Below are 26,294 nucleotides of genomic sequence, written 5' to 3'. Positions count from 1 at the left end.
TAAAAGTCATTCATAAAACAAATATGTATTTCGTGTATACACACAGGATACAGAGTGATTAGATATTTTCTCTAACTTTTGAAATATTTAATTTTAGTTCCACAAAAACATCATTTCTGTTTATGGTGAATTTTTTATTTTCTTAACTATGCTATGGATATCTTTTAGATTTCTTTCTCGTTTTCTTGTGGAGTTTAATTTGGCATGGCTGACTATGCTCAATTTATTCTATAACTCATGCATTTTGAAAATAAATGATATTTTATCACATTATTTTCTAATGAACAAGAGTTGCTTGTGCATTCTGATTTTAGTATTTTATTTCCTTGGGGTCTGAAATAGAACTTCACATTCTCATTTTTGTTTGCCTTACATTTGCTACAAATTTATCTCCTGTTTTATACATAAATGCATATTTTCCCTCTAGTGCCTGGAGCAACTTTACTAATTGTTTTATTGAGTATATTCTTGTCCATAAATATGCTCTAATCAGGCTCAAATATTAAAATCTAATATATAAAAACCAAAAAAAGCTATAATATTTAAAAATCAGATAGAAGCAATTATTTGTAGATTCTCAGAGGAACAGGGGAAAAGAAATCACTGCTTCTAAAGATGTGACTTTGGTCAGTTTACTAAGACATTAGTGGAAAGAACAAATAGTGCTTACATTTCCTTTTTTTTAAAACAAAATTAAACTTCCTTCTTGATAGGTGTGTGATAGTGATGTTTACCTGTGAGACAAAGAATTGTAATTTAAGTTCCTGTTATATGGATGTGTTTTTTCATATTTTTACTAAAATAAACTTTGTTGTAGAACAGGATCATGGTGCCAGTAGGGACTTTGGAAAATTGTATACACATCTTTCTCTTTAGACAAGTTGAAGAATTAAACTATCACAGGAGTGAAAAATAGTATCTTTACATCTTGACATACATATCTATGAATGTAGTTGTATAATCCATCATCTTTCCCCCAAACTGTACAATCAGAGTTAGCATAAACACTTAAAATAATAAAATATTATTGTTATGTAAAATTTAAATCTCTCGTGGTACCGCCTTAAAACCATTATATTTTCAGTTACATATGTTAATATCTAGCAATACATATATTCAAAAACAGTTATTATGTATTGTGAACTGATTCCTTAGTTCTAGGTAACAGAAAATTCAATTTAATATAGATTAAATATAGATTAAATGATAACTCACACAGAGTTGAGAACAGTTGGCTCAATGATATTACTAAAAGTCTGGTTTCTGCTCTTCTTTTCCAATATTTCTGTTCTATCTTCTGTGGCAGAAAATTTATCTTAGTAGTAACACTGGTTTCTCCATGGCTGTAATATGTCTGCCAACACTACTGTGGCCATTATGCATCCTTATACACGACCAGAGAGGGCACAAAAATGCTTTCAAGGCAAGAGTCCTGAGATCACTCTGACTGGATAGACTTAGATCCCTTCTGTTTATCTTGAAAAAGTCAGCCAATCAAGATTGTCCCATGGATTATGAGATTTATTTCAGCTTTCTTTGAAGATTATGAGCTATGTGACTAAGGTGTGGGTACATGAACAAAAATGAGGGTACTCCTTAAGAACAGAATCAAAGAAATGCACACTAGGTCACCAATCAACGACGCTAACAGGAAATGATGGTTATAACATCTCTTTTGTCACTTTAACTACCTTCATGGTTATTTTTCTATACATTGCTATGTTTTTCATCCTATTTTATAAAAACTATGAGACCCTGAAAATCTGGTTATTGAGAACTAAATTTGATGTATATCTCAATAATACTAAAATGTATATTCATATGTGCATTGTCATGCTTTGTAACTTTTAAAATCCGAGCTTCACCATAGCCTTTATTTTATCTTGTTCTATATAAACATTTTCAAGTGTGCCAAAACTGGATGTGCACTATCTGTACTGAACTGATCTGTACTGAACTGATCTTTTAATTCTTTTAAGTTTCAATTTTCGTGGGTTCATAGTAGATGTATATGTTCATGGGAAATATGAGATATTTTCATGCAGGCATACAATTAGTAATAATCCCATCACAGAAAGTGGGATATCCATCTTCTCAAGCATTTTCCCTATGTGTTAGAAATGATCCAACTATACTTTTAGTTATTTTTAAATGTGCAATAAATTATTGTTGACTGCAGTTACCCTGCTGTGCTATTCAACTCTAGATCTTATTCATTCTATCTACCTATATTTTTATACTCATAAACCATCCCCACTCCCCACCCCCCTGCCCCCTGTACTACCCTTTTTAGCCTCTGGTTAAATGGTTACATCATTCTACTCTCTTATCTCTGTAAATAAGTGCTCCTGTAAATAAGTGAGAATATGCAAAGTTTATCTTTCTGTACCTGGCTTATCTCATTTAACGTAATGATCTCCAGTTCCATCCATGTTATTGCAAATAGCAGGATCTCATTCTTTTTTTATGACTGAATAGTACTCCACTGTCCATATGTACCACACTTTAAAAATCCATTCATCTGTAGATGGACACTTAGTTTGCTTCCAAATCTTGGCTATTGTGAATTGTGCTGCAGTAAACATGGGAGTACAGCTGTCTCTTCGATACACTGATTTCCTTTCTTTTGGGTATATACCTAGTAGTGGGATTTCTGGATCATCTGGTAGTTCTGTTTTAGTTTTTCGAGGAAACTCCAAATTGTTTTCCGTAGTGCTTGTACTAATATACATTCCCACCAACAGTGTATAATACAAGGGTTGCCTTTCCTCCACATCCTCACTGTCATTTATAATAATATTGCCTATATATTGTAATTTTGATTTGCATTTCTCTGATGATCAACGCTACTGAGCACCTTTTCATAGACCTACTTGCCATTATCATTTGTCTCAAGAATTTTCTAAATTTCCTTCTTAATTTCTTCATTGACTCACTAGTCATTCAGGAGCATTTTGTTTAATTTTCATGTATTTGTGTAGTTTCCAAAATTCCCCTCATTATTGACTCGTATGGTCTTGGATACTATGCAGAAGAATTCTCAGGATCTCTCCCCCTACTTTCTCCCAAACAAAAGGAGTCTCTCTCTCTGATCTGAGATGCCTGGAGCTGGAGTAGGGGTGACACAAGCACCTCTGTGGCCACCAACACTGGGATAGCACTGGGTCAGACCTGAAGCCAGCATAGCACTGGATCTCACCCAAGGCCCACAGTAACCACACTGCCTGGCTACCTCCTGTGTTTGCTAAAGGCCTTAGGGCTCTACAATCAGCAGGTGACAAAGCCAGCCAGGCTTGTGTCCTTTGCTTCAGGGTGGCAAATTCCCTCCTGGTCCTGAGGTACTCTCTTCTGCTGTGGCTGAGCTGGCACAGAAGGCACAAGACAAAGTCCTTCCCAGTCTTTCCTCCCCTTTCCACAACCAGCGGACTCTCTCCCCATGGCCACCACTGCCCCAGGCTCACAGTGAGTACTGCCTGGCTACAGCCAATGTTCATTCGAGGCCCCAGGGCCCTTCAGTCGTCAACTTGTGGTGAGTGCTGTCAGGCCTGGGACTCTCCCTTCAGGGCACCAGTCTCCCCTCTGGTCCATTACAGGTCAAGAAACACTCTCCAAGAGCCACGGCCTGGAATCCGGCTCTCAGGAGCCTGCTTGGTGCTCTGCCCAACTGTGGCTGAGCTGCTACCTAAGCTGATTTTTGGTTCTTATGATATTTGCTTTGTTGTGTGGATAGCTGATTTGGTGTTCTTGCAGGGAGGACAATTGGTAGAGGCTTCTATTCAGCCACCTCACTCTGCCTCCACCCCCAATCTTTTCTTTTTAAACTTTAATGATTGGTTTCTATAGGAACAACTAAATTTACTCAGCCTTATTTCTGAGGAACTGCTTACTATAATCCTTCTCTCTCACATTTTAAAAACTGACAAAATTGTTAAACTGCATTGTCTAGAACATTCCTAAGAGTATTAAATACTGTCATTAGTTATGTTAGGTTGATATTGTATTATTAGATATAAAAATGACATACAGCCAAAATACAATAATTTTATCTTTAAAATAGAGAATAACCATTCAAATTTAGTCAATTTTTTAAGCTTTGAAAAAAGTGACTTAATATTTGTTTATATGTTGCTGCAGCATTAAAAATTCAACTTTTTAAAACTGGTGTTATAATGTTGAAAGATAGTCCTAGAGGTGTAAATTAAATTTTGATTAAATGTCTTTTGAAATTTCATAATTTTCTTTTCATTTTGAATTATTAATACTTAGATTTTATGCTGTTGACCTTTAGAATGCTAGAAGACAAGCCAGAAATTAAACCCAAAGTAACACCAAGCACTGGAAAAGCATCAAAATTAAAAAAGTAATAAAGATACCATTATTAATGGGAATAAAATTATATAAATGGAAAATGATTTAAAAAGGAAAAGAGAGTTCATCTCTCAGGGTTATACAGTTCTCCAGAGAAACAGAACCAAAAGGATGTGTGTGTATGTGTGTGTGTGTGTGTGTGTGCACATGTGTGTGTAATAGATACATGGGCAAGTAGATTTACTTTAAGGAATTGGCTTAGGTGATTGTGAGTGCTGGCAAGTCTAACGTGTAGGGCAAAGAAGCTGGAAATTCAGGGAGGATTTCTGTGTTAGACTCTTGAGGCTCCTCCTCTCAGGGAAATCAGTTTTTGCTCTTAAAGCCTTCAGCTCACTGGATGAGACCCAACTCTATTAGCAAGGGTCATCTTTTTTACTTAAAGTCAACCGATTGTAGATATTAATCACATCGACAAAATATGTTCACAGCAATATCTATATTAGTATTGGACCAAGAAGTCGGGCACCATAGCCTAGTCAAATTAACATGTAAAATTTAACTATCCCAGAGAACCAGAAAAAATATAAACACAAACTATTTTATTTACCAAAGAATGTGTTTCAGAGAAAATAGATGGAACATTATTTCCAATGTTTAATCATAATTAATGTTGGCCTCTATCTGTGCAGACTTAGACTTAGAGGTTTCTTTAATTTCTAGTCCTCCCTGCATTAGCTGGATTCATCTTTAAGACATTTGCCTGAATAATTTTTTTTGGCTGTCCTTGGATTTACTCCAATGTTAAATCTTATAAGAGTATGAAGAGGTGTTTACTTACTATTATGGAGATTTCCTGGCTCAGGGAAGACATTCAACTTTCTGGATAGGATGGATAGGATAAAATGCCGTGGGCCTTCAGGTCTGCACCTTCAGGGACTTTTGTCTTCTGACAAATAGCTGTCTACTGTCTATGAAGTATTTTCTTTCTACAAGTTAACTTTTCCTCCTCTGTAAAATGGGACAATAAGGGCACCCACCTTAGAGGTTTGCTGTAAAGATCGCACTCAACAATACATGTAAAGAGCTCATCACAATGCTGCTCATCCTGTAATAGGGACTGCATAGGAAATCTAAGCTACTATTTTTGCTTTCATTATTCTCTTTGCTGTTTGCCATGTTAATATTGTAATTTTGATTATGATTTTTTAATTTAGTCAATATGCAGAGGCCTCTATGTAGAGTATTTTGCTTAATTTTCACAATTAACAAATACTGCATATATATAATTTAAAGAGGAGAACACTAAATGTTAAAGCGTATGAAGAAATATGTACAAGGTTACATAATAAGCATGTAACAGAATCAGGATTCAAGTTCAAGCTTCTCTGGAAAAACTGGTGCTTATCTTACAGCAGCAAACTCAGCCTTTTTATTCATTTATAAAGAGTTTTAAATGTCATGTATTTCTTGTAATTGTAAAAGTTATATAGAGTTATTCAACTTTTTGTTATGCATATATTATAAAATTATACATTATAATATGTGCAAAACTTTATATATTATTTTAAATGCCTCTCTGATCACTACAGCAGTTTATGAATCACATAAACATTGTGGAAAAGAATAAAATAGGAAATGAAAATCTCCCTGACTGCCTTCATCCATTTTACATACTTGTGTTAAAAATATATATTCTGCCTTAATCTAGCTCCTCTTACAGGCCTCGTTTTCGTGTCAATGGCTTAAGCCAAAATCGTTAAGGTCTATTTTGATGACACCCTCTCTCTACATTTAGTCCACCAGGTCTTTTTAGCTTCATTTTAAAAATGTATCCAAACTCGGCCGGGCGCGGTGGCTCAAGCCTGTAATCCCAGCACTTTGGGAGGCCGAGACGGGCGGATCATGAGGTCAGGAGATCGAGACCATCCTGGCTAACACAGTGAAACCCCGTCTCTACTAAAAATACAAAAATTAGCTGGGCGAGGTGGCGGGCGCCTGTAGTCCCAGCTACTCGGGAGGCTGAGGCAGGAGAATGGCGTAAACCCGGGAGGCGGAGCTTGCAGTGAGGTGAGATGGGGCCACTGCACTCCAGTCCGGGCGACAGAACAAGACTCCGCCTCAGTAAAAAAAAAAAAAAAAAAAAATATATATATATATATATATATATATATATATATATATATCCAAATTCTAATCAGACGGTCCAAGGCAGAATCTTCTCACTCATGGATTTGCTGGTACTCTAGGCCCCTCTTCAGTCTCTTCTCAAAGGAGCTGGCAGCTTGATTCTTTTACAAGGCTGTGAGCACCCATCACTCTTCTGCCCAGGTCCTCTAGTACCTCTCATCTGGCCCCGATGAGACATAAACCCTGGACACATTGTTCTTATAGGCAGGGCTTGGCACTCACAGGTGGGTTGCCTGAAGGACTTCTCTTGCCTGTATCTGCATGACTACTCAGTCACATCCTTCATGTCTTCACATGAAGGTGCGTTCTCAGAGAGGCCTTCCTTTGTCTCTAAAAAGTTCACACTTCTCCACTTTGTCAGTCTTTTGCCTGCATATTTTTAATATTATTAATGTTGTTTTTAAAGTGTCTGCCCATCTTACTTATGTAACTTATTTATTTCTGTCCAGGCTAAATATAAACTCCTAAGGGCTGGCATATTTTTTGTCTATATTTGTTCACAGCTGAATCCCCTCCTTCTAGAACAAGTGTTTGAAACATAGTAGATGCTTCATAAATATTTGTTGTGTGATCAAATTAATGAATAAATTAAACTATACAGATTTTATGCTGACTTTATTGCATTATTAACTCAAGAACACACATAGGGCCAGGTGCGGTGGCTCATGCCTATAATCCTAGCACTTTGGGAGCCCAGGGTGGGCGGATTGCGTGAGCTCAAGGAGTTCGTGACCAGCCTGGGCAACACAGGGAAACCCCGTCTCTACTAAAACACAAAAAATGGCCAGGTGTGGCAGCATGTGTCTGTAGTTCCAGCTACTCCAGTGGCTGAGGCAGGAGAATTGCTTGAACCTGGGAGGTGAAGGTTGCAGTGAGCCGAGATTACACCACTGTACTCCAGCTTGGGTGACATAGCAAGACTCCATCTCTAAAAAAAAAAAAAAAAAAAAAGATCACACTTAGTTCTTCCTTATAGGATGATACAAAGAGAGGGATGATGATAGATATATTTGCAAATAGATGAAATAAATAAAAGGAGAATCCCAATAATTTGATAAGAATATTAAAGATGCTGTAAATTACAGGCAACTCTCCTTGTCCGTGGGTTTCCCATCTAGGGATTCAAGCAACCATATATTTAAAATATTTGAACACAAAAGACAATAAAATAATACAAAATATAAATAGGAAACAATAATAATACAAAATATAAATAGGAAACAATAAAAAAATGTAAACAACTATTTACATTGTATTAGGTGTTAGAAGTAACCTAGAGATGATGTAAAGTGTGGGGGGAGATATACATAGGTTATATGCAAATGTTGTGCCATTTTTTATAAGATACTTGAACATCTGAGGATTTTTATCTCCCTAAGGGTTCCTGGAATCCATCCCCCACAAATACTGCGGGACAATTGTATTATTTAAATTCCTTGGCAGAAAAAATCCATTACATTGATCTTTGTTTTTCTGCTTTTGCTACAGTAGAAGAAAATTACTTTTGCTTAGTAATTCTTTCAGTGTGGTGTTGTAACAATGGCAACGATTTAGCCATTGTTAGTAATCACTGGCAGGAAACCACAGCAGTGATTTTAAGACATCTCAAATATGATAACCACCATCATCTAATGCTGCGTATGGGTAAAAGAGTCAGAGAGGTTAAGGGAGGTGGTGGATCAGAGGACAGCACTGGTTATGCAGGGGGAAGGGGCAAGCCTGCACATCCACTTGGCTTCCTAAGTTTGAGGTCCACAAAGAATTAGGAAAGGACCTGCAATTTCTTTATACAATAACTACCTCATTATTGCATTGTTATTCATGTCTCATTAACCTCACAGACATCTTCAAGTAATTTATTTTCAAGATTACATGGAGAGAATTTTTTAAACCTTTAAGTAACATATTTAAAAATAAAATAAAACATACCTGGGTATAGTGTTCTTGTGAGATACCTTTTTTTGAGAAAATATATTTATTTGAAGCAGATCTTCAACTGCTAGAATTCAACAAGATTTAAGTATGTTTCGTATCTACTCGCCTGTTTTTTCTTTCTCTAGACGTAAATCTAAATAAAAAAATATCTAGGGTTTTAATCCAGTTTTAAAAATGTTACAACAATATTGGTTGCTTTTAAAGCTTTGCTAGAAGCTCTTGAAAAAGAATGAGCTGTACATTTCTCAATAATAAAAACAAAGAATTAAAACCACTGTACAGAGTAGCCAGTGGTTTTTGCCAAAGCTTGAGATGTTCTTTAAAGGACAACTTAAGACTGAGGACCTTTGAAACTATTGCATTTCATAATTTAGTGTTTAAATATGTTGGGAGGAATTGTGCAAGTACTCAGCTACTAAGTAAAACAAAACTAAAATAAGACAAATTATAAACAGAATGGTTAGGGATTTATTTTTTCCAGAAACATTTTAGTATTCTGCATCTTTGTCTATCTTAACAAAATGAGTTAGTTATACTAAGTCTTATTTATAAGATCGTCAAAAAAACACTGAAAACACTGATCAATGTTAAGTTCCTACAGAATGATAATCACCAGCCTGATACTCTGTAGCCAGAATGCTCAAGCAAGTTGTAGTACTTTTAAAATTTCTGAGAATTTATGGAGCTGTTAGAAGAGGAAGATTAGCATATTTTTAAGTAACTTGAATTTTCAAACTGTGATTTTTTTTTTTTTTTTTGTCTTCTCTATTTGTTTCACCAAATGACTCTAGTGTTCTCGGACACTTTGGTGGGTAGCAGTAGGTTAAGAGTTAAAACTATTAATTCACACTTAGTTGTATTCTTATTCTGGAAATGACAGAACCAATAAAAGCTAGTCCCTTAAGGCATTCTTTCCTTCCCCTCCATGAAACCCGTGCCTGGTTTTAATATCCTATCACATCCATGCTTCTTCTCTCTAGGAGGCAGGACAGTCTCCTCTATTCCAGGTCACACATGTTGTGCTTATTCTCACCCCAAAGCTTTAATCGAGGCTTGTCTATCTAGAGTGCACTTTCCTTTCCCTTTCAGATCTCTGCAACGTATCCAGGCTTTTACACACCTCTTGTCTTAGATCTTCTGTTTCCTGTAACCCACGTTGATTTCTCACTTTGCAGTTCTCACTTGTGTATCTGTTAGGAATGTTTTTCTGTGGTAGGTAACTGAGAAATGACTGGGAAGGAGTCCATTCTCTGTGAGATCCCAGAATCTCCACTAATTTCTCCCAAGTAAATCATATTTCTGTGAGTATGAAAGAAGGAATAGAACAGAGGTTGGAGAAGCAGTCATTTCTATCCCTACAGGGATTTGAATTCCTCCATTATGTACTGGATGCGATTGGAATGGTTTCTTCACCTGTAATAGGAACTCATTCTCAACTGGATTCTTCCTTCCATTGCATTTCCAGCAATGCTGAAGACAGAATCAGGGATCAATACCTGTGCAGTATCAATAGATAAATACCCATAAAAATAACATCTTGCTCTTTGGGATCATACAGCAACAGAGAGAGAGAGCAAAGTGGGGGTGGAGAGAGAGAGAGAGAGAGCGCACAATCAAAAGAGCACAGCAGTTTCAATTATACAAAATATGGAAACTATGTTGTAGGATCCTTATGTAGACACCATAGCCTTTTGGATCTGTGCAAATTACAGTCATGTCAGTCACATTTTCTGATTTATATCATCTTCTAATCACTTTGACTGTCTACAGCTGTATTAGTTTCCTGAGACTGCGCTAACAATTTTCCACAACCTCTGTGGCTTAAAACAACACTCATTTAACTCTCACAGTTCTGGAGGCTAGAACTCTGAAGTCAAGGCATAATCCAGGCCATGCTCTCTCTGAGGGTTCTAGATGGGAATTTTTCCTTGTCTCTTTTAGTTTGTGTTGGCTGTGGGCATCCCTTGACTTCATTGACTTGTGACCTCTTCACTGCGATTTCTGCCTCTGTCTTCACATCACCTTCTCCACTTTTGTCTGTGTCTTTTCTCCTGTTTCTTAGAAGGACACTTGTTATTGGATTTAGGGCCCATCTGGGTAATCTAGGATGATCACATTTCAAGATCCTTTCCTTAGTTCATTTGTGTTGCTGTAAAGAAATACCTGAGGCTGGGTAATTCATTAAGAGGTTTATTTGGCTCATAGTTCTGAAGGTTGTACAAGAAGCATAGTGCTGGCATCTGCACCTGGTAACAGCCTCAGACTGCTTCCATTTATGGTGACAGGCAGAGGGGAGCAGACATTACAGGGAGAGAAAGGAGAAAAGAGACAGGAGGAGGTGCTGGTCTCTTTTCAACAACCAGTTATCCCAGATACGAATAGTGAGGACTCACTCCTGCACACCAAGCCATTTATGAGGGATCTGCTTCCACATCCCAGACACCTTCCACCAGGTCCCACCTCAACACTGGAAATAAATTTTAACATGAGACTTGGCATGGCCAAACAAACCATATCTAAACCATAGAAGTCCTTAAAATAAGTACATCTGTAATGAGACTTTTTCAGGTAATGTAATATTCACATGTTCCAGAGATTTGGACATGAATATATTTTGGTGGTGGGGGAGAGGGCGGAGCACCATTCAACTTACTATAATAGCAACAGTAGATGTACTAAATAAATGTGCAATGAATTAGGTTGGCTCTGCCAAAATATTTTTAAGTAAATAAACATATTGTGTAATGAAATATTCATGAGGATGGTGGAATATTTACTTTTGCAGCCCTCATATTTTGCATTTGTGGATTAAAAAGTGATTATAAAATATAATGATGAAATCATAGTCTATTCAGTGAAAAAGGATAGATACCATACATAAAGCCTACAGATATTTTCAAAACCTCAGCCAATACAGTTCGGTAAGGATGGAGCTAACTTCGATTTCAGTGGAAACTGTGTGTTCTAAGAAGTGAGTTATGGGTAAAAATTTAGCAGCAACTATAATTTATATTACTTTAAACTTATATATGTTTATATGTATTTTTTTTTAATTCTGGAGAGAGGAAAAACAGATAAGCAATATTTTAAGCATATTATAAGGTCATTCCTTTTTATTTTAAAGAAGCAAAAGTTATATTCACAAATTTATTCTTAAATATTTTAACGTAGTTTTATAATTACTTGATGTTATACAGTTTGTCCAACTTTAATTCTAGATTTATTTATTTATAAAAGCAATAAAATATACAAAGCATGAGATTACAAAACACTAAAATGCACTTATTTAATCCAGTCAGTTTAGTTAGAGTAACACAGCATTCTGAAACATAAAATTAGCTGGGCGCGGTGACTCAAGCCTGTAATCCCAGCACTTTGGGAGGCCGAGACGGGCGGATCATGAGGTCAGGAGTTCGAGACCATCCTGGCTAACACAGTGACACCCCGTCTCTACTAAAAAATACAAAAAAAAAAAAAAAAGCTAGCCGGGCGAGGTGGCTGGCGTCTGTAGTCCCAGCTACTCGGGAGGCTGAGGCAGGAGAATGGCGTAAACCCGGGAGGCGGAGCTTGCAGTGAGCTGAGATCCGGCCACTGCACTCCAGCCCCGGCAACAGAGCGAGACTCCGTCTCAAAAAAAATAAATAAATAAAATAAAATAAAACATAAAATTAAACCTTACTTTATTTTCATTTCAGTATTATCAGTTATTAGCAGATAAAATCAACTCATTATGGATTATCTGTTTTGAATGAACAACAAATATTTACTGTAGTTGATAAAAACAGTAATTTGTCCAAATTCATTTTGGCAATTTGGAAGCCAAATTTTAATTTTGTTATTTTGAACACATGAACTTTTAAACTATTACTATTTAAATTTTTGTTTTAATGCTAATTTTAACCTGTAAAACTTGTTGTTAAGTGAATATACTTTTTATACTTTGAAAATTTTCTTTAAAGAGGATAGTGATAAAGGGTGAATTAGAATGTGTTTTGAAACAAGTCTAAGCTCTTTCCAGATTCAGGTAACAAGAGCCAAGTGTCTCAGTGTGGTATAGAAATGACCCCTGGGAAATCATCATGTTTAGTAACTTAATGGATAGAACAGAAAATGCCAGTAGATTGCTGTGAAAAATATGTCAAGAAAACATTTTTACAGAATTTATTTCATTTTATTTACCAGCGAACTGGATACTCAATAGATTCATGTATTTCTATTGCTCAGTGTTACAGCACTGTGCCAACTTTTCTACCCCATTATTGATAAAAGTTGAGAATAGCCTTTCTGTTCACCATCTGTCATGAAAGAGTCAAGATTTTCAAGTGGACACAGGTTATTTACATGATTTTAAATATTTTGGCTATTGCACATTTCATATCACTTCTGTCATAGAGTTTCACAATGACACATCTGGCTTCATTGTTTTTCTGGCTTCTTATCACACGACTGTCCATCATTATTTTTATTTGTTATTTAAATGTTTCTAGTTTATTTAATGTATTTTGGGGGTGTCTAAAATCCACACAGAAAAGTGGAACATATATAGGTACAAGCATATATATATACATATATATATATATTTAGAAAGTTACTATTTATTTTAGCCTGGCACGGTAGCTAACAGCTATAATCCCAACACTTTTGGAGGCCTAGGTAGAAGGATCACTTGGGCCCAGGATTTTGAGACTAGCCTGGGCAACAAGGTGAGACCCTATCTCTACAAAAAAGAAAAAAAATAATTCTCCGGGGCATGGTGGCATGTGCCTGCAGTCCTAGCTACTTGGGAGGCTGAAGCTGGAGGATTGCTTGTGCCTGGGAGATCAAAGCTATGGTGAGCTGTGATTGCATCACAGCTCTGGGCAATAGAGCACTCCAGTCTGGGCAACAGAGCAAAACTCTATCTCAAAAAGAAAAAAAAAAAGTTACTATTTTAGTTATCAAGGCTGCTTACAGGAAACATTATATTTAAAAATTATACAAAAGCAGCATTTCGTTTTTAGGTCATGCGGCCTTTTTTTTTTTTTTTTTAAATATTGGCCTTGGGCCAATTAACTTATGCTTATAAGTGGGCATAATTGAAAGAAAATCTTAAGAACTATTTTGAGATCACTAATACATTACTTCAAAGTGGATGGAGCAGAAGACTTTGAAGGATACTGACATCACAGTCATAAGGAGCCTGCAGAATATCCGAGTTAATTGGAACTCAAGCACAGAAGGGATGGACAAGTTATATGTATATCTAGATATGGAAAATAGTTGGATAGTGCCTAAGAATGGGCATTTGATAGGCATGAAAACTTTATAATTTTTAAAAAGTGAAATAAATTTTTATTTAAATAAAGAAAAGGCTGGATATCAATTACATGGAACTATATTATAAAAATGTTAATTATCTTGATGGCAGAAATTCAGTTTTATTTTTAATCTACATTTGATGAGAATAAAAGAAAAGTAAATAATATCTGTGCTAATTATAATCAGAGTAGACAATGTTCAAAATATTTTAATTTTAAAATTGGCTGTGTCCTATGTTTTTAGTTTTGAGGGATATACAGTGGACATTATTCCCTAAAGTATATGAAAGTAAATTTGACTAACTATAAATGCATAGTTTTTGCTTGGAAACTGACTATAACTTTCTAATGAAAAAATTAAATTAATTCTTATTATGTTGGTTAAGTTTGTTCACTAAATGACCAATAGATGTTGTAAACATTCTTCACTTAGGTGAAGTTGTATTTGAAGTTTTGCTTTCACTAGTTTTTTAAGAATAAAAGTAATACAAGTACAAAACAACAAAAGTGGAGACCCCTGTGGGACAAATAGGTAAATCAAAAGCTGTTTTCTAATAATAGAATCAGTACCCGCAAGAATTGTTGATCGCTTCTAAGGATTGGCAAAAGCATATAGTATTCCAAATATTTTTTTAAATAAATGTTTCTACAGATGTGATATATGCCTTCCTTACTTAAAATGTTGCCTCTCTTTGGATATAGTTAATAGAAAAAGTGCAAATATTTTCTCTTAAGTAATATAGTAATTTTTCCTTAGAGAAATGTTGACATTTTCTAAAAGTAAAGAGCATTGTCTTATTATGAGTCTAAAAATGAGATAAGCCCTTGACCTAAAGTTCTTAACTGCCACTTGTGTGAGTACAATACTTCCATTATATTACAGATTTTATAATAGTCACTCACCTATGTGACCTTTCAATTAAATTATTGGAGCTCATTCTAATTCAGGATTTCCCTGAAGATCACTTGAATATTCATCCCGTTCAGAGGTTCCCATGCATCTCATTAAACATTATGACCCACCAGGAACGTGTGTTGCTGGCACACCAACATCAGCCCTGAGATTCAGATTGCTTTTGAGAGCAATCTGTGGAATTAATTTACCTGTATGACTTAGTCCTGTTAAGGGGTTCATTCAACATCTGTTGGGTCATCTTTGCTGGAGATTTTTTCTATCTGAAGAAATTTAAAAAGTATTCCTAATGATACTTAATTCTTTGGATTCTAATTTAGGCAAACATGAGGTGTAGTGCTCATAAAATGCCTCATCTTTGAGATTTGTTCAGTTTAACAGCCTACAGAATATCAATATATCAGAAATGAAGTAATTTTCAGCTTTTGCCTCTCAGAAGTTATCCATTTGGAAGCAAAATTCAATAGTTTGAAGATGATTTATCTAGTTAGTTTTCTCTGGAGCATTCAACATGAACAACAATCCATTACTTCTTGATATTTTCCCTGTTGGCCTCAATGGCACCTATTCTCTGTCACTTGGTTGTAAAAATGACTGTTCCTATTTAGTGTCCTGTTTCTTTTGCCTGCCCCTGAATATAGTCTTTCCTGTCTCCTTGTCTGTTTCCTCTATAATATCTCTCAGGCTTTATTTGTTCTTTTATGGATAGTACTGCCAAATCTGGGTAGCTTAATCTCGTAGAGTGCCTCATTTCTTCCAGTGGAATGGTAAAATTATAATCATTATAGGAGATATCATATGTAAAAGACTTAGAAGTATTACCATTTCATAGCACATGTGAGACTGCTTTCTCCTCTCTATATCCCTGACCTCCCTCTTGAATTTCAGACTTTCATTTTCAGACATCAGCTAGATACAGCTAATGGCCTCAGGGCAAAAATAAATAGTCTTAACTTGTTCCCTCTGCTTTCAAGTATTCTCTAAATAAATGGCATTACAATTTATCTGCCAGGCATAAAACATCCAAGCCACCTTTATTTCCACTCTTTTCTTTAGCGTTACCTTCTACACCCATTTGGTTCTTGTCTACGATATTATCAGGTCCACTCCCCGCTATGTACTTCTCACTGATATCCCATAGTACTAAAATTTTGTGTTTACAAAAACTTTGCTTAGCTCTCTATAGTTTAAAAAGATATTATGAAATGAATACATCACACTCATATTAACCTTTTCTTACTGAGTCAGTCAAGATGAACTTGTTTATGGCTCAGGAGCAAGCTCATCTAGAAGTTCTTGGTGTACATATCCAGGGTGAGTCAGTAGGGGCTCTCTGCTCATTGTAGATACCGAGGGACTCAGGCTGACAAGGCTAAATCTCAGCAGTTTCTCCCACAGTCACTAAAGCAGTGGGAAGAAAACATGGTAAATTACAAACTGGCTCTTAAAAATGTATGTAAGAAATGGCACACATTACTTCTTGCATTATTGGCCAAAGAAATTCACATAGACACTCATAACTTGAAAAGGGATGGAGAAGTGCAGTCCTACCATGTATATTTAAGAGCTGGAATATTTGTGAAGTCTTAATTATTAATTATGACTATAATCTGGTGATTACAAAGATCAGCACACTGTTTTTGTTGACCTTTCCTTTCCTAAAACCCTTAACAACACAATTTTTTATTTTAATCTTATTTTTAAAATCTATGTACTTCTTCTAACGCCTGTCATTTTCTACACACCACATTACTTAATCATAACATGAAGTGTACTCTCTCTTTTTGCAATGAATAGAATTTCATGTAGATTTTGGCATGTTACTATTTCATTTTTTAAAATATAGTTGGCAATATACTATTCTATTTCACAGTTATGTTATAGATGACTTAATCATTCTTTAACTTCTGGGCATTTGGATCATTTCAAGCTTTTTACTCTTAGTTTATACAACATTTATAGAAAGGACTATAAAGAGTTGCACTAATTCAAAAGATTATCCTGGCAAATCAGCCTTACGCAAATAAGAGAAATTACCCAATATCAAAGTCTACTAATAATTTCTAGAAGCACAGACAAAGCAGTTTAGGGAGTTTAGGGACATTGATGACAACTGCCCAGTCCTTATTTACATTAGACACATGCTTTCTGACACAGAAAGACAGATAAAGTCTCTAAGTACGGTACTTAAGTTACTAAGTATACAAGGGAATATTGAGGTAATAAACTGTCTTCATATAGCTGTGTAGCTTACATAACATTTTCCATGGGGCTATACCTTATAAATCCATAGCTTGTAAATACATTCATTTACCAGAAACAGTCCTAAACTAGAGACATCCTACTGAAAATATTCATAGGTAAGGATTCTCCTCCTAGCATCTATTTGGTAGCAGGTTTAGTTGTCAGCTTGTTTACAAGGAATTGATACCACTACCTTTCTTTCTTTCCCTTGGATCATACCCCTAATAACAGAAATGGATTATAAGCCAGTTGTTTAACTGCTTTCTCCTAAAGACTCAAGTGGTATGTATTTGTGAATTAGTGTTTATGTTCACGATTATTTAGTTGAGATTTAAGATACAAGAAATTAAATTGTATCATTATTTTTAAAAAGGCCTGTTAAAATATTATAAAACATCTGACTTTACCCTGCTCTATGCCTGAGTGACCTTAGGTTAGTTACATTACTATGAAAATAAGTGTGCTTATCTGTATGGAATTACTTGATAAATAATTTTATTCGGCTTTCCTGTGAGGATAAATTTCACTGTAAATCATATAGACTTACAGAGTTCTCACTCTTTCTCCAGGAAGACATTTCTTTCTTTTTCTTTCCCATTATGGCAGTGCTTTCCAAAGAAAGTGTTTACTTACTATCGATGCCTACATAGTAGTCATGTCTGTCTGTTGCTAACATTGACCAAATTTGGACTTAATGTAAATTTGTCTCTTTAAAAATGAGTTTCAGTGCTATTAGAATAATTATATGACTAATTACATTAGTTTTGTTAAGACAAATGTAATATATCACAAAATTGTGCAACAAGTTTAATAATTTGGATGTGTTATATAAAATAATGTTCCCCTGCAAAATTTGAAACCCCATCGAATATTATCACTTAAGGTATAAAATAATTTAAGAAGATATGGTAATTTTTTTGGTATGTTTTGATTCTTATTTCAAACCTTATGGTGTTACTTTAGGTCTGGGGATAAAGCATGCTGTATTTATTCAATTAATAATTAATATTATTTTTATGTCGTTTGGTTTATTGAAACAAACATGCTTCATTGCTTAAACTCTTTACGTTTAGTAATGATTGACCCCTAAAAAAATTTAAACTTATTAGATAGATTAATAAATGAATACTCTGCTTTTTAAGAAAGATTTTACAGAGGTATCTTTAAATTCATATATAAATCATACAGTATCTATAACTCATATCCTAAATAAATTCCCTTATGAAAATAAATTCCAGAACGTAGCTCTGATTGCAATCACTTGGGTTTCTTTAATCTTTCAGCCTTCTGGGGGACTTGTACCAATACATTATTAGAACTTTTTAAAAACTCATAGACATGGGAAGGGCTTCTTTTCCTCAGTCATTAGATACTATTTGCTTTAGTTGCTCTCATTTTGGCTATAAGCCCTTGCTAACTCTGCGGTTGGTTACAGAATAAATTTGCAAGGCTCCTGCTTTCCTCCATATGCCACTGCTAATGGAGCTTTAAACTCAACTGAGTTGTGATACACGGAAGCCTGTTTTTCTTTTTACTGCCCACCACTAAAGTCCCTTCAATCCCACGACATGGAAACTTTGTGTTGCAAAAATGTTTACGGGAAATTTGAGACTACCTGGAAGAAATAAGAATGACACAACAAATAAAAAATAAACATGATCCTTAATATGACCGTTTTTCAAATGCAGGGTAAAAGAAACAGAAAGTTAAACCCCTCACATTATTTTCTCTTTGTTGGTGAGCTCCATCAAAGTCCTGTGCCTCTATCCTAGTCTCTCTGTTTCTCTTCTTTACTTAGAAATCTGCACCTTAATTCAATCCTTCCATTACAGAGCTCCTGCTTTTGGTTAATAGTAACATCTACCTCAGTATAAGAGACGAAGTTCATTACAAAGTATTGTCAGGCAGAAAGGCATCTCCCAGAATGTAGTCACTTTGGGTTAGATCACGTTTTGAGGTCAGTTGTTTTCACTTTGCTGATGTTTAAACCTTCAAAATATGCAAAAGTAGTATAAATATTTTCCATCCTGTGTCCATAAGTAGGTAGTAAAGGAGAGGATGGTTATATGTCACTGTAAAGGAAAATAGGACAAAAGCAAAAACAAATGTAAGTCAACAAACTAAGATGAAATTAGGGTGAAGTCTCAGTATAAAAGATTTGCACAGTCCTAGCATAGGCTCTTCTGATAAAGATGAACCAGGATTTGGCTCTACATTTCTTTCTTAAGGGCTCCTACTGTTTTCAAAATATAAAAGATCCTAAGAAACTAGGAAACTTCATTACCTACCCACTAGAACAAAGGCTCCTTCAGAAGCAAAATCAATTAAAGTTGCAATTTGTTCTTTATACAGAGGTCTTAATCTCCTATGAAGCAAGCTAAGAATTGACTATTCTGGAAATCTTATAACCCAGGCAATCTCATTCCATCTTAGAAACCTTAATATCTTTGGTGACCAATAAAACCGAAAGAGATTTGGCTAGGGATCTTCTTCACTAATTCCCATTCTTATACAGCTCTTCTTGCTCTGGCCAGATCCAAATGTCTGCTGCTTACATTTTTTATGACATGTAAGAACCCATTTCATAATATACAAATTCCATGACATGCTGCACATATTATTAGGAATCTTCCTTTTCTTAGCACAGTATTTCCAAAAATACATGCTAATAGCTGGTTGTCATGAGACAGCTTTAGTTGGTAGACAAACATGGCATCAATAACCTTGGATGACATAGTGAGAATTTTACTTCATTGCTAATTCTTCTTTACTCATTCTGATCACATCAAGAATAATAGCTGAGTATGTTAATCCTTAAGACTCTTTAAACTTGTTATAAATATATACACAGAATATTTAATGTATATAGGCATATATATGGCTTCACTACAGCACTGCTTGTTTCAGATCTAGATTTAATTATGTTTCTTAAAATACATCTGTCTTGGATATCAGACTTCCAAATCCTACTCTTTCAGTCCCTTAAAGGCTGACCTTTCTTCCGTTACTAGCCAAAACCAATAATTCTATCATTAATAGCACTCTCTTGCACACATTTGCATGTTTCGTTATGTTTTCTTTTCTTTCTTTTTTTTTTTTTTTTGCCTTGACCCACATACGACTAGAAAACATCTAACTTTGCGTTAATGGTATCATCCTCTTTCTCTGCTAATCACAGTGGAAGAAATGCCACACTATGCAGAGATTGGTACCATTAGAGTGTCCTAGTCTTCAATGCTGTCTAAATATTAACACTACCTACAAGTCCTCTGATTGCCTACTCAGATGTCATGCCCCATAGTTGTTTTTAAAATGTTTCTACTTCCTTTCCTATTACACTACCTCCTACTATCCTTTGCACTGTTGAGGCAGACATATACTCTTTAGAGGAAATAGAATCTATCCCCAGTAATTCCATCAAGTAGCTAATCCTACACTTCTAGTTTATATGTATTCAATCAGCCATATCTTGCTTAAATGTCTTAAATGACCTCCCCTTACCTTCATCATAAAGTATAACTCCTTAATCTGCCTAGTGAGGCTTGTTATAATCAAGCTATGCAAATCTTTCTGGCTTTCTCACCTGCCACTTCCCCTCTTGCGCTTCATGGTGCAGTTATATTGCATTTCTTTCAGTTCTACAAATTTAGCTATGGTTAATTTTTTTTTTTTTGAGATGGAGTTTTGCTCTGTCGCCAGGCTGGAGTACAGTGGCATGATCACTAGCTCACTGCAACCTCTGCCTCCCAGATTCAAGCGATTCTCCTGCCTAAGCCTCCCGAGTAGCTGGGAATACAGGCACATGCCACCACGCACATCTAATTTTTGTACTTTTAGTAGAGACGGGGTTTCACTATGTTGGCCAGGATGGTCTCGATCTCCTGACTGCTTTACTTAACTTTGAGTCTTCGCACATGTTATTTCCCTCTTCTGTCTGAAAACCCCTAACTCATCTTCCTAAATAGCCAACTTCTATTTGCTCTGTAAACCTCAACTTTGGATGCTAATTATTCTAGGATGTCAAACCCAAGTTTCCAATACTGGATTAGGCATTCCTCTTATGTCCTCCAAGAACTCTCTGTATTCACTGTACATTGACACTCATTTCGTAGTATTGAAGTTGCTTATTTATTTGTCTGTAATCTCCCTTGGCATATAAGATTCTAGAGGCCATTGACTAAATGTGTTGATGTTGCTTATTATACTCAGTGTCTCGCACATGGCGTGTACTTAATGGTGTGCTGATGTTCAAATGATGTTATAAGACCATAATGTCTAAGAGAATATGTGGGACTGGTTGCTCATGAGAAACAAAACTATTCTTGTCCTGAAATTTATAGATCCCGATCCTTAGGTCCCGGTTAATACAATTCCTTACTTCCTTGTGTAGGAACCATACTGATATTCTCTGTATTATTCCAATCTTAGTATATGTGCATCCAAAGCAAGCACTTAATTCCTCAGTAAAAAAGCATGGTATTTTTCCTAGTCTTATTTTGTAGGTCAATATTGCATTTCTTTCAGTTCTACAAATTTACAAAAATATAGTGCTATAAAAGCATTTTCTTAGGTGTCAAAATGATCCTGTGACATGGCTAACTGCTGATCTGGAATAATGTAGGACTAATTCCAGAGTTTGATCAATATTGAATAAGTTTAAAGTTTTATTCCTAGCAGAGATATATTTAATTAACAAAGATGTGTTGAATGCATCATTACCAAGCACTTGAGATATATCAGTGAACAAAACAAAGTTCTGTGTCCTCACATCGATTACATTCTACCATGGGAGACAGACAATAAACAACACAACACAGGGGAGAAACACAACAAACAACAACACACAACACAAAACATGACAAATAAATTACATGCTATGTTAGAAGGCGTTAAAGCCATTGAGAAAACAAGATCACAATAAGAGAGAAATAGAAATATTGGGATTGGACTATGGTTGCCAATTTTAAGTAGGACTTTTCTGGGTAACCATTGTTTTGAAAATGATTTTGAGCAAAGGTTTAGTAGAGGTGAGAGTTAGAGGAAGAGCATCTCAGGGAGAGGAAATAGCCAGTTCCCTGTAATCAGAGTTTCTAGTGCAGAAGCCTGATTGACATGTTCATCATAGCAACAAGGGCTGTGGAGACCCAAATCATTTCTATTTTTTTGCAAAGTAATATCAATAAATCATTTATTGTGTATATTCATCTGTGTTTCCAGAGTTTATAGCCATACAGCATTTTGAGGGTAGAGGCAACAACATTTCTTAATGAGTTAGATGCAGGGTGAATGCATATAGACCCTTATGCTCCAAGGAACAGCATAGGCACAGTCATGCTCTTATAAAAATTGAAAGGTCTGACAAGCACAGGTGTCTGAATCAGAGACTGTACTTTTTAGCCCAGAGGTGGGCTTAGGTAGCTCCTGTGAGAAGAGCTAAATTTCTCCTTGAAATTTCCCAGGTTCCCCTCTAGCATATAGATCAAAGAGAATTTGAAACCTTCAAATTCTATGACATAAAGCTTCTTCAAAATTATTTTATCTAAAAAAAATTACATCAAGTGTAATAGAATTCCTACTGTGGTCATCAGGGCAAGCCTCATTCTTCATGCAGAAGATATTTAATCTTCAACAATATGGTTATCCTTCTAAGCCCAAATTACAGTCATTCTTTGTTGCTCGCCAATCTCCTATTAGAATTCAGCACATCTGTAGAAATTATCAGAATGTCTTGTACAATCAGGAAAAGATATTATTTAGCTGCTTCTTTGGAAATTACCAGGTATACACGTTTATAACTGATTTTTTTAGACTGAATAGACAATCCTAAATCCCTTTACTTCATTGTTTGTGACCTATTTCAGTTAGGTCACACACAAAAAATCACATGAAAAACTTTACGGATCAGGTAGAAGACAAACATTCAAACACTTCTAGTAAATTATTTGTTCATCTGAAAATCTTTTACACTTTATAACACTGATCTTAAAGAGGGACAGTTCAGACCTACTATATTTAAGTAGCATAATAACTTCTCTAATATTTATAATAACTTCTCTAATTGTTTAAGATATTTATTGACAAAAGACTTCTCTACTGCATATTTTTTCTCTGTATTCTAATGGCCTTTCATATAATAGAAATCATATTGGTAATAAGAAAAGAGAGTAGAAAGAAATAACTGAAGTCATCTTGTACTGAAGATGTGAACCTCAGCTTTTTTGTCCATCCAGATAGTGACATTGTGATCATTTTAATCAGCATATTTTACTTGTATCATGAAAACACTATAAATATTAATATAGTGTAGTCAAACCTAGATTATTGCCACTTCTTTTAATGACTCTGTGACCATATTCTGTGTAGTATTAAATACAGTGTCAGTGTCCAAAGACAGTGATATTAAAGTGTACTTTTGTATCATTTCAATCAAACTGAGGGGATCTAAAATGTCTAATAACTTTCGTGAAGGAAGCCTTACTGTTTTATGAGCTACAGTCAATCTTTAACAAAATTTCCTACAAAATTGTCAGTAGGCATGATTTCTTTTATAGGAAATGTAGTGAAATTGCCCATCTATATTCATGTGATTAATGTAACATGGAATTACAAATTTAAATGCATAATGCTGGAAAAGTAGAAATAAAGATTTTTATAGTAACACAAATCTGTGCTACATACAGTTAATATATTCATGGATTATAAAATGAATTGTGTTCAATAGCTCAACATTTTTAATTGGGTTTGCAATGATAAATTGTTACACACATTTTTAAGTGGATTTTCAGACTTCTCAAATATTTGAGTCTACATTTTCATGTCTACTAGGAAGCATACAGAGAAATTTTTTACACAAGGAGTAATTTTATTTCTAAATGACTTTTTGGTTTTTTTCTTCCACACATTGCTTATCCCTGTGGGCAAACCTTTGTAGAAATTTTCTCATCCTAAGAGTAAAGCAGTTTAAACTGGCTTCTCTAGTCAGATTGATCTTACAGGAATCAGTTTTAGATGTATAATCAAGCAAATGGACTTCTAAGGACAGCAAAAATGAGAGCACAACATTGATAGCACCACCAGCAAGAAGGATCATGAAAAACAAAACAAGATGAACAAAAAGACGCTAGGTAAATATGAAAACATGTATAATTTCTCAGTGTATTCTTTTACTGTCTTTCTTTCATTTTGGCCAAATATCAAGCATTTCATTCTCCATGTTTTTACTTTTACTTCTCTAAGCCAAATAAGCCTTCTTTTGGAAGCAATAAGTTTTGGCAGTTTCTCCAATTTGACTTTTTACTTTTTTTTTTTAAAAAAAATGTGAAAGTGGTTCCCTGTATAAGCAAAAAGATCAACCAGAATATTATTTGGTATAAAATAACACCACTTAAAGGAGAACATTTTCTCCTAAAATATGTTTTTCCTAAAACACTTTGCCAGTATATTTGGTTCATGAAGTTACGAACATTTTCGTTCAGCAAGTATTTGTTGGGTTCTGCAAGAAAACAGAGAAGGGTTATAAAAGAAATATAAAATGAAAATCTCACATTTCCATCAATATAACATCTATTCCAAATGACGTGATGTGTACATGTTAAATTGTTCATTAATACCACAAAGCAGTAATGTGCCAGAATGATATCACATCCCTGCTAATGGTTTTCCTGCCTCTTTGGATGTTGCCTTTCCTAGACTATATGTAGCTATTAAATTGGGTCTTGATCCTGGATTCTTTGTTCTTTTCCTTATATTACCTCTAAACTTCCAATGGGCAACTACATCCTTACCCACTAATTGCCATCTATATCCAGGAATGCTAACATTAAAAATCTCCAGGCCACATTCTCCTCTGCCTACTTCTTACCTCCTATTGAATTATATATCCATAAAGCTTACTCATGATCTTCTCTTTCAATCTAGACCCTCTTCCAGGATTGCTGTTTCAGTGAATGGCACCAATATTCATCCACTGACATATGAAATCTAGAAACAGAACAGTCTTCTTCGACCCTTCTCTGTCCAATCGGTCCACTTCCATCCATACCTACCAGCCCACCACTCTAATCCAGGTGTCCTATCACATTTTGCCTGGGCACGTACGATGATTCTTAACTGCTCTATTTTCATCTTTGAAAATAGATCCTTTCAAAGTATTCTCCATATGGCAAACTAATTATCTTTAAAATTGAAATTTAGTCTAAATATATTCATGTATCCATAAAGCTGTTTTGTTTTTCTTAAATACGTGGTCTTTGAAAGCTGCTGAGTTTGGTCCCTGTTTCTTTATCCTTGCTGTGTCTGTTCTAGCTACATTAGTCTTACCAGAGGCCCTTTTTCTTGCCCTGCTTCTCCATCCACATACCTACAAAAGAAATACTTATTTCTTTCTTACCTTAGCTCTTACTTGGTTTCCAGCTTCTAGTCTATGCTTCACTTCTTCAGGGAACCTCTTATTAATAGGTTATTGGGACACAGGAGACCTTTCCTTCATGACATTTACATTTTCTTATTTGATTATTTTATTATCACATTTCTTTACAATTTCATTTCTTTATGAGATTATTTGATTGGAGTCAGTCCTCTCATTTACTGATGTTTCACAAGATTAGAAAGTGCACCTGTTTTGTTCACCTTTATAACCCTAGCACTTAGTGCTTAGCTAGGTATAGTACTTAGCACTGTGGAACACAATAGAAGCTCTAAATATAAACTGAATAACTATATCAATAAGTGAACAAATGAACCAATGGATGGAAATAGTATGTAACAGGGTAATAGAAAAACTTGTGAAGGGAATAAAAACAAACAATAGAGGAGAGATGATATGAAACTTTGGGCTATCTAGGAAGGAAAAGAAAATCAGGAAAAGAGGAGATGAAGAAAGGCATTTGGCATTTAAAGCTGCAGAGTCACTTGAGCAAAGTTCTAGGAATACAAGTGATCTTTAGGTGGTAGAATGGTAAATTAACCAAGTGAAGCATATTGGTTCATTATCATGAACAGTGGAGGTAACACTGAGGACATAAGATTAGTTTAAATTTATGGACTTTGGAATACCAGGCTGTAGGAGCTATCAGAAGCTTTTTGATTAGGTTTGCATGGTGTGTAGCTATGGAGGATGTGTAAGAGAGGGAGATCAATTAGGACACTATCCTAATAATACAGTTTATTGGATGCATCATTAAGCATCCATTCTAGGAGTAAAAAACTTATGATTTTGCAATTATTAAGTGTTTATGAAGGAAAAGCTGCTTTCTTAGAATGAAATACTTCAATTAATCTTTTGAAAAACAACAGCACAAAAAGCATTTTGACTAATGAGTAACTACTTGGTGTTGTTCTGGGAAACTATTTGGAGAAGCCTGAAGTTAATGGCTATAAATTTAGTTCAGTGTGATAAAGCCCCTCACATA

General features: G+C 35.1%; 1 protein-coding gene and 1 non-coding gene across 3 annotated transcripts in view; one reads left to right on the top strand and one right to left on the bottom strand.

Moving 5' to 3' along the window:
• Nucleotides 1–26,294, top strand: part of EDIL3 (EGF like repeats and discoidin domains 3) — a 458,360-nt gene that overhangs the window by 172,310 nt on the left and 259,756 nt on the right. The gene's annotated exons all lie outside the window — the stretch shown is intronic.
• Nucleotides 21,230–21,336, bottom strand: LOC111544529. Its single transcript, XR_002732192.1, has one exon. It is a non-coding gene; the product is annotated as a U6 spliceosomal RNA (small nuclear RNA).

Source organism: Piliocolobus tephrosceles, chromosome 4 (assembly GCF_002776525.5).
Source record: "Piliocolobus tephrosceles isolate RC106 chromosome 4, ASM277652v3, whole genome shotgun sequence".
Taxonomy (NCBI): Eukaryota; Metazoa; Chordata; class Mammalia; order Primates; family Cercopithecidae; genus Piliocolobus; species Piliocolobus tephrosceles.
Note: the sequence above shows the minus strand (reverse complement) of the source record. Positions and strands in the feature narration are given on the sequence as shown.